This window comes from Sparus aurata, chromosome 15 (assembly GCF_900880675.1).
Source record: "Sparus aurata chromosome 15, fSpaAur1.1, whole genome shotgun sequence".
Lineage (NCBI taxonomy): Eukaryota > Metazoa > Chordata > Actinopteri > Spariformes > Sparidae > Sparus > Sparus aurata.
This window is the reverse complement of record NC_044201.1, coordinates 30,577,431-30,587,811: the sequence shown is the minus strand read 5'-3', so window position 1 is coordinate 30,587,811 and position 10,381 is coordinate 30,577,431. Positions and strand designations below refer to the sequence as shown.

The 10,381-nt window shown below is 38.9% G+C and overlaps 1 pseudogene; it reads left to right on the top strand.

Moving 5' to 3' along the window:
- Nucleotides 1-6,794: 6,794 nt before the first annotated feature.
- On the top strand, nucleotides 6,795-8,472 carry LOC115596833 (zinc-binding protein A33-like; annotated as a pseudogene).
- The last annotated feature ends 1,909 nt before the right edge of the window (nucleotides 8,473-10,381 follow it).

Genomic DNA, 10,381 nt, shown 5'->3' with positions numbered 1-10,381 from the left:
GTCTCAGTTTTGGTTCATGTAATGTTGCTGACTGAAGAACTGAATCTCTCTCTGCTGTTTCTCCTGTCGTAAATGGTCAAAAGTTCAAATATAAACGTGAGAGAATATGTAAAATAACCAAACACTGAATAAAGACAATAGAAGACATGAAAACATAAACACTGAATTTGCACTTTGTATGTTACGTTTGACCAGATTTACAGCAATGTTTGTTAACTTTGTGATATTTACTTCTAGTAAAAATATAATTTCAATGTTAAGTCTGAAAAATATATATAAATCTAAATGTTAAATGTTAAATCTAAATCTAAATGTTAAATCTAAATTTAAATATAAATGTTATATTTGAATTTAAATATTAATATTTTAATCAAATTATAAATGTTGCATTTAAATCTAAATATTAAATGTTAAATATAAATGTCAAATATAAATATAAAGGTTAAATCTAAATCTAAATGTTAAATATAAATATAAAAATAATTGTAAAATATAAATCTAAGTTAAATCTAAAATTAAATCTAAATGTTAAATGTTAAATCTAAATTTAAATCTAAATGTTTAATGTAAATATGAATATAAATGTTAAATTTGAATATAAATGTTAAATTTGAATATAAATGTTAAATTTGACTATAAATGTTAAATTTAAATATAAATGCTAAAAGTTAAATCAACATGTTAATTCAAAATATGAATATAAATATAAAATCTAAATGCTAAATGTTGAATCTAAAGGTCAAGGGTGAAGCTAAATATTTAGCAAATATGCATATTTACACTGCCCTTCACTGGAAATACCAAAATTAAAGCTCATTGACGCGAACAAGGGCCATCCGCTGTCTTCTACGGGTACTCAGACAGAGGGATTGCGCTGCACTATTAGTCACATCTACTCATTGTGCTCTTATGTTGCCTGCCACCATGTCCAGCAACATAGCTGAAAACACTGGTAGGGCCGTTTTTTTTGGCAATACAGACAGGCAGGGCTTCCAGCGACAGCAGCCCTTTTGACTGATGCCGCGTTATCACCGCAGCGGCGGTTCGCCAATTCTCTGCCGTTGTTTCTTCACACAGAGACAAGTAGCTTGATATTTGGTGGGTCAGGATCTCAATCCCAACCCATTATAACAGCATTCACATGATGAAAAACTGTCAGCAGGTTCATGTTTAGATTAGCAGGAGGACACCTGGGGAAACACCTTGAAAAACACACACAGACGTCATCATCATGACGTATACCGTCACACCTCTTTAGGATCTGCAGAGCCGGCTTTCTGTGTGAAACACAGCGGTTCGTCTTCACGACGTGTTAACAAACAATGGTGGAGAATTGTCGAACCGGTGATATTGCGGCGACTCTGTGAAAAGGGCAAGTGACAGCTAGAGCATCCACCACAGTAGAGCCACCACAGCACTCGGTAGCTTTTATTTTGGTATTTCCAGTGACAGGCAGTGTAAATTTGCATATTAGCTAAATATTTAGTTTCATCTGTGACATTTATATTTAACATTTAGCATTTAGATTCAGCATTTATATTTATATTTAACATTTAGAACATTTAGCATTTATATTTAAATTTAACATTTATATTTATATTCAATATGTAACATTTACATTTCTATTCAACATTTATGTTTATATTTAACATTTATATTTAATGTTTAACATTTTGATTTTGATTTTTAATTTAGATTTTACACTGACATATGATGAAGGAGAAGAGGAGTAAATACCACGAAGTTCACAAATATTGCTGTAAATCTGGTAAAAAGTAACAAACAATTCACGTCTGTTTTTTTTAATGGGGTTTGTTGCTAAATGTGGCGAAAAGTTGCTGTTTATTTTAGCATTCTTAACTTTACAATTGGCGCTCCACATAAATTAAGTGACAGTGAGCTTCAGACATGTTTGATAGCTGCCTGGATGTGATGAGTTCTGCAGGTGTTCTTTCTGCAGCTCTGGGTTGTGTAGCCTGCAGGAGGCAGCAAACATCAGCTCTGGTTACATGTACAGCTCACAATTATCTGTTAGAGATAATGTGTTCCGTTCTGTTTGAGAGATGCAACAAGGATCCAAAACTGTCAAACTGAGGACGATGAGATGGTTTCTGATTCTTCCTGGTGACAAACAAGGAGGAACTGACCCCTCTGGCTCTAAACCCAGGAAACTATTCTCCTTAGTCTCTTCACTCCTCATCAGCCTCTGCGACTAAACCAATCCACCCAAATTCTCCCATGTGACCCCCCTCGTCTATGACCTCCACTGGCTTCCTGTGGCATCCCGCATCCTATTCAAGATGATGGTGCTGGCCTTGAAGCCCGTCAGCGGAAATGAACCCATCTACCTCCAAACACTGGTAAGACCACACGCTCCAGCAATAGCACTTTGCTCTTCTACATCAGCTGGCTGGCTGGTACTCCCATTGCTGAGAGCAAACAAAGCTCGATCAGCCAAGTCGCAACTCTTCTCTGTTTTTGCACCTCAGTGATGGAAGAAACTCCTGACCAATGTCAGGACGGCGGAATCACTCTCCATCTCCTACAAAAGACTCAAGACTCATTTGTTCAGATTTCCTCTCGAGCCCACAGAGCATGACCCCCCTCCTTAAAAACAATGTTAGTACTTTAATCATAGCGCTTATGCACTTAAAGTATCCTTGATGAATACCAGCTACGATCCTCAGATGAGGGCTTGACAATCGTTTCTATATTTGTTTTTACACTATCGACAGTGATATGTTGTGGTTTCTCTCTTGTGACACATGTACTATTTGTAAGTGGCTTGGGACTTCTGCATCTGCTAAATGCCCTACGTGTAAATGTAAATGCAAAACAGTCTTTGTTTTAAAGCAACTGGTCAACAGAAACACCTGTTTCACTGCTTTCTTTCTCTCAAAATGACAAATATTGTGATCTAAATATCTTAATGTGGGCTCAATCTGAATCCTTTCATAAAGATTGCAATCATTAAAAATGTGATGTTTAAATGAACATTTGTGAAATGTTTAAATGATATAATATTGAACAATACAGTTCATTAAAACAATTAAAATAACACATTTGCAGTGATATTAATGTAAAAGTACTTATAAGTAGCATTTCTATTTTTAGTTTTTTCAAATGACCAGAAGCAGAGGTCCCCTGTTAGATAGTGGAGAACTGTACAGCTATCTGTGCTAACTACGCTTACTTGCTAGTCACTACAGCCAAAGACAGCTACAGAAATCAGTATAGCTAAGCAGAAGTTATGCTGAGTTTTGGGACTACTTTTGAATTTTGACCACTTCTTAAAAGTTGCACCTTTGGCCTGAATCATTTTATTGGTTGAGGATGGAAAGGAAACACTTCCTCCGAGGCTCAGCTCAGGGCTAAAAGTTCAAGCCAAAGAATGAAGGAATAAAATGTAGAAAGAGGAGAGCAGAAAGGGAAGAAGTATAGTATGAGCTATTGTCTTATTAAATCGTGAACTTTTGTTGCTACACAATTTGTACAACACAGAATGTTTTTTATAATATTTTGGGAGGTCAGTCTCCAGCTCCAGCCTTATGCTAAGCTAAGCTCTCAGGCTGTAGCTTCACATTCACCAGTAGGTTGGCGTTAAGCTTTTCATCGAATGCTCTGCCAGAAAGGGAATGAGAGTCATTTCAAACTCTGGACACACGTCTGACTGAATATCAGTGACATCAAACCAAACAAAGACGAAGTTCAGAAACTTTACTTGAACATTTGAACAGTTTTAATCCCTCGTGCTGGTTTTAAACATTCTGCCGTGTTTGGTTTCTGTTTGCTCTGAGCAAATGCAGGTTTGTATTTGTCAAAACCAAAGTGGATCAGAATCTGTTGTTTGTCTTTTGGGTTTGATTTTCTCACATTACACAATTTGGACTACCTTTGTACCGGCAGCTAATCACAGACATCATCTCTGATTGTGAAACAATGCTGTAATTACATTGTAGGGCTTTTATAAATATGCACAATCACTGTTTGTATGTAAATATTGTATATTACATACAGAGCATAACTGAACATGATCATGAGGAGAAATAAAACTCTTTTTCAAGACTCACATATTGATCTCAGATTGTTTGACTCCATCTTTGTTGTTCAGGACTTCACAGAGACACATGTTGAACAATATGTGCTGGTGTGATAACTTTTTATTTGTATTTTATTTTTTACAGTATGTCGCAGAAAAAGAAGCTGGGAACTGCTTAGACAACAATACAGAGAGAGTGACAAAAGGCAAAATCTTAGGTTTCTATTTTATTTTATTTTTTTACAAGATGACCAGAAACAGACGTCCCCTCTTAGATAGTGGAGACATGTAGTGCCCTGTTGGTCATATTTACGTGTGTGTGTGTGTGTGTGTGTGTGTGTGTGTGTGTGACCATGAAAAACCGAATAAAAGATGTACACAAATAAACAAATCAATTAATAACTGCATGTTTTGTTTCTCAGATCTAAAAACCTTATAATCTGAACTAGAATTTGACATAAAGTTTCCAAACAATAAAATCAAAGTTTTATGACATATACGAAAAGTTTGAAATGAAATAAATATACTAAATGATCCAAAATACTGTAAACGCACCTTTTTTTTCTCTTTTGATGTAATAGAGTCACAATGATTCTTCAAATGTTAATATGAGAGAATATGTGAAATAATCAAACACTGAATAGCGACAATAGAAGAAATGAAAACAGAAACATAAATGAAGTAACGGTGCTCTGGGTTGTGCAGCCTGCAGGAGGCAGCAAACATCAGCTCTGGTTACATGTACAGCTCACAATTATCTGTTAGAAATAATGTGTTCTGTTCTGTCTGAGAGATGAAACAAGGATCCAAGTCAGAGTCAAACCGAGGACGATGAGATGGTTTCTGATTCATCCTGGTGAAAAACAAGGAGGAACTGGCCTCCTCATCTCCCCCATATGGTCCTACAAGGTCCTTCCCATGGACCACCTACCCAGATCTGCTTTTGAATTCCACGCTGTCTCTGTCACACTTCCTTTCAAACTCAATATTGTGGTGATCTATCACCCTCCTGGTCCTCTCTGTGACCTCTCTGATGAGATGAACTCCCTCCTGAGCTGCTCCCCTGACGATGGCACACTGCTCATTGGCCTGGGTGACTTTAACATTCCCCCAGACAATCTGTGCTCACCTGAATTCATCAACTTCTTCTCCACATTTGACCTCACACTCTCCCCTTCTCCATCCGGCCGGCATGATCATCTATCCCCCTGCTTGGCTGTCTGAATCTCTTAGAACCAATAGATCGGTGCTATGAGCAGCAGAGATAACATTGAGAAAATCACATAATCCTGTTGACCTTGCCCACTACCACCAGCTCCTCTCTGATTTCACCTCAATGGTATCAGCAGCCAAATCTGCCTTCTACCTGTCAAAGATCAACTCCTCTGGCTCTAAACCCAGGAAACTATTCTCCTTAGTCTCTTCACTCCTCACCAGCCTCTGCGACTAACCCAATCCACCCAAATTCTCCCATGTGAGCCCCCTCCTCTATGACCTCCACTGGCTTCCTGTGGCGTCCCGCGTCCGATTCAAGATGGTGGTGCTGGCCTTCAAGGCCGTCAGCGGAACTGAACCCATCTACCTCCAAACACTGGTAAGACCACACGCTCCAGCAAGAGCACTTTGCTCTTCTACATCAGCTGGCTGGCTGGTACCCCCATTGCTGAGAGCAAACAAAGCCCGATCAGCAAAGTTGCGACTCTTCTCTGTTTTGGCACCTCAGTGGTGGAAGAAACTCCTGACTAACGTCCGGACAGCAGAATCACTCTCCATCCTCCACAGAAGACTCAAGACTCATTTGTTCAGACTTCCTCTCGAGCCCACATAGCTTGACCCCCCTGCGTAAAAAAACAAAACAGTATGCAGTTATATGTTCATATAATTAGCACTTTAATCATATCAATATACCAGCTACCAGCTGAGCAGTAGCTTAGTCAGTAGAGACTTGGCTTGGGGGCTGGAGGGTGGCCAGTTCAAGTCCACTTACAGACCACAATATGGAAGTGGACTGACAGCTGAAGAGGTGCCAGTCTACTGCCAAGGTGCTCTTAAGCAAGGCACTGAACCTCCAATGTGCTCACATAGCTAGCTTGTGTCTGTAATTATGTATGTGTATACTTAGAATGATGGGTTAAATGCAGAGGACAAATTTCAGGTGTGTTTCATGTCTGACAAATAAAGACTCTTCTTCTTCTTCTTCTCAGATGAGGGCTTGACAATCGTTTCTATATTCGTTCTTACACTATCGATTGTGATATGTTGTGGTTTCTCTCTTGTGACAAATGTACTTTTTGTAAGTCGCTTGGGACAACTGCATCTGCTAAATGCCCTAAATGTGAATGTAAATGAAAAACAGTCTTTGTGTTAAAGTAACTGGTCAACAGAAACACCTGTTTCACTGCTTTCTGTCTCTCAAAACGACAAATATTGTGATCTAAATATCTCAATGTGGGCTTAATCTGAATCCTCTCATAAAGATTGTAATCATTAAAAATTAGTTGTGTTAAATAAACATTTGTAAAATGTTTGTAATAATATAATATTGAACAATACAGTTCATGCAGAGCTGGAACTGGTTCTGATGGGACTATAGCCCCTCCAACAACAAGTGTATCAGAATACACTGACAGCAATGAATTATAACTTTGGACTGAAACACTCCCCTGAGAAAAATGTGAACCAACAGCATTCCACAGAGGCCTGAAAAAGCTCCGCACACACCTGACTGACCTGAGACGAACAGAAAACAGTTTGTCTGTGTGTGTGTGTCTCTTTAGTACAGAACCACAAACAGGCGATCAGATCCACCTTCAGACTGAACTAACAACATCCTCTGAGTGAGTTCATCTACAGGAGAGAGGAGGAGGAAACTACAACACTGCAGACGCTCCACACACTGAAGGTGAGTCCGACCAGAACCAGAACTCAAAGTAAACTTCAGTGAAGTGAAGGAGGAAGTGGAGCTGTGACTGACTGTACTGTCTGCTGTCTTCACAGTGTTACTCAGCGACAAAATGGCTTCCAGGTTAGAGGAGGATCTCTGCTGTCCGGTGTGTCATGATGTCTTCAGAGAGCCTGTCGTTCTGTCATGTAGCCACAGCTTCTGTAAAGACTGTCTGCAGAGCTGGTGGACAGAGAAAGAAATCAGAGAGTGTCCAGCTTGTAAGAGAATATCTTCAATGGATCCACCTTTAAACCTGGTGTTAAAGAACCTGTGTGAGACCTTCTTACAGGAGAGAGATCAGAGAGCTTAAGAGGATCTCTGCAATCTGCACTCTGAGAAACTCAAACTCTTCTGTCAGGACCATCAGCAGCCGGTGTGTGTCGTCTGCAGAGACTCAGAACAACACACCAACCACAGATTCAGACCCATCGATGAAGCTGCACAACAACACAAGAAGACACTTCAGGAAACTCTGGAGCCTTTAAAGAAGAAGTTAAAGGTTTTTGAAGAAGTTAAAGTGAAGTTTGATCAAACAGCAGAACACATGAAGGTCCAGGCCCAACACACAGAGAGGCAGATTAAGGATCAGTTTAAGAAGCTGCACCAGTTTCTAGAAGAGGAAGAGGAGGCCAGGATGGCTGCACTGAGGGAGGAAGAGGAGCAGAAGAGTCAGATGATGAAGGAGAAGATGGAGGCTCTGAGCAGAGAGATAGCAGCTCTTTCACACACAGTCAGAGCCACAGAGGAGGAGCTGAGAGCTGAAGACATCTCATTCCTGCACAACTACAAGGCTGCAGTGGAAAGAGTCCAGCGCCTCCTGCTGGAGGATCCACAGCTGCCCTCAGGAGCTCTGATAGACCAGGCCAAACACCTGGGCAACCTGAGCTTCAACATCTGGAACAAGATGAAGGACATGGTCTCCTTCACTCCTGTGGTTCTGGACCCAAACACTGCTCATCCAGAACTCATCATGTCTGAAGATCTGAGCAGTGTGAGAGGAGGAGAGAGACAGAAGCTTCCTGATAATCCAGAGAGATTTGATTTGTATTGCTCTGTCCTGGGCTCTGAGGGCTTTGACTCAGGGACTCACAGCTGGGATGTCGAGGTTGGAAACAGTGCATTCTGGTTACTGGGTGTGTGTGCAGAGTCTGTCCAGAGGAAGGGACGCATACAGTCTGGATTATGGATAATAGGGCTATACAAGGGTATATACTTGGTGCGGTCACCACCAGCTCCACCCACTGGTCTCATAGTGCAGAAGAAGCTCCAGAGGATCAGAGTGAATCTGGACTGGAACAGAGGAAAGCTGTCGTTCTCTGATCCTGATACTAACACACACCTACACACCTTCACACACACTTTCACTGAGAGGATGTTTCCATACATTGAGAATTGGGATAAACTCCCACTGACGATATTACCCCTGAAGGTGTGTGTGACAGTGGTGATGAACAACATTGTGTTACAGCTGAACTGTGAAAAACTATAATATCCAGGATGTTGTTTCTTTAAGGGTGTTATTGAAAACATTCAGGCTCTAAATGTGGCGTTCTGTCTCCTCCTTCCATCACATTCACGTCACAACACTGCTGTTGTTCCAATCATCTATCCCCTCAGGTGGTTGCAAGTTTGTGCACTAGCTAACTTTACTAACACTAGCTAGCTCATGTTAGCCTTTTTCCCCACAAACTGGCAACTACCAAGACTGTTGATCAGTGGCATTAGAAGCTGAACCAACTGTCAGAATTCTGACACAGAGATAAACAGAACAATTAATTTGGATTTGACAAACTTTCTAAAATTATTCACTCACAATCATAATAATGTTCATAAGGAAAAGAGAGACTTTTATTCTGCACCGATCTATGAGCTCTATAGATGTTTTATTTTAAAAATGATTTGTCTACATAAAAATGTCGTCAACATGTTGAATCAAAAATCACAGAATTTAACCTGTTAATCTTCACCTGCTCCTTCTGCTGTCTCATTATTCAGAAAACACAGATGATGAGTTTTTCTTCAATTTTTTACTTTGCTTTGTGTTTCTATTGTCGAACTTTTCATGAGTGAAATGATTTCTTAGCGTCTGATCTCAGTGTGATGGTGTGTGTGTGTGTGTGTGTGTGTTTGTGTGTGTGTGTGTGTGTGTGTCTGTGTGTGTGTGTGTGTGTGTGTCTGCGTGTGTGTCTGTGTGTGTTGAATTCCCCTCTTGGCAATTCCTTTAAAAAATATTAAAAGAATTTATTTTAAGTAACATCATGGGAAAAGAAGCTTTTCTATTCTATTGCATATCAACCAGTTTGTGTGTGTTTTTGTGCACATGCGTGCATGCGTGTGTGTGTGTGTGTGTGTGTGTGTGTGTGTGTGTGAGACCATGAAGAACCAAATAAAAGATCGGCACAAATAAGCAAATCAATTAATAACTGCATGTTTTGTTGTTCAGATTCAAAAACTTCATAATTTCAACCAGAATTTGAAATATAGTTTCCAAACAATAAAATCAAAGTTTTATGACTTATATCAAACGTTTGTAATGAAACAATATATTTAATGATCCAAAATACTGTAAATGTACCTTTTTCTCTCTCTTGATGTGATAAAGTCACAGTGATTCTAATTCTGTGTGTTTTCAGTCTCCATCACTTGAAATCTGCTGTCAGTCGTCTGTTCAGTGAGAGGATGAGTCATTCTATATTTAAGGTGGACGTTTCAGTTTGGGTTCATGTAATGTTGTTGACTGAAGAACTGAATCTTTCTTTGATGTTTCTCCCTTCATAAATGGTCAAAACTTAAAATATAAATATGAGAGAATATGTAAAATAACCAAACACTGAACAAAGACAATAGTAGACATGAAAACATGAACACTGAACTTTAATTTTTTATGTTACTTTTGACCAGATTTGCAGCAATATTTGTGAACTTTGTGATATTTACTTCTCGCAAACATGTAATTCAATGTTAAATCTAAATAAAAAATCTAAATCTAGGTGTTAAATGGTAAATCTAAATTTGAATGTTAATTCTAAATCTAAATGTTACATTTAAATCTAAATATCAAATGTTAAACACAAATTCAAATGTTAAATATGAATGTAATTGTTAAATTTGAATCCAAATGGTAAATGTTAGATACAAATATGATCGTTAAATATAAATATAAATGCTAAAAGTTAAAGTGAAGAGTTATAAGAAGTATATGAAAAGGTACAATGAAGTGAAGAGTAATGAAGTAGAGAGAACCCAGAGAGAGATGTCCCTCTGTTTGGTCCAGTCTTATAGCAGGCGTGACACAAAGGGGGGGCAGGGCTGCCAGTGTTCATCTTAGAGTTGATAACAAGTCTGAAAACTCACAAAACTAACTTAAAAAACTAAACATTTTAATGTTTAAATCGTGT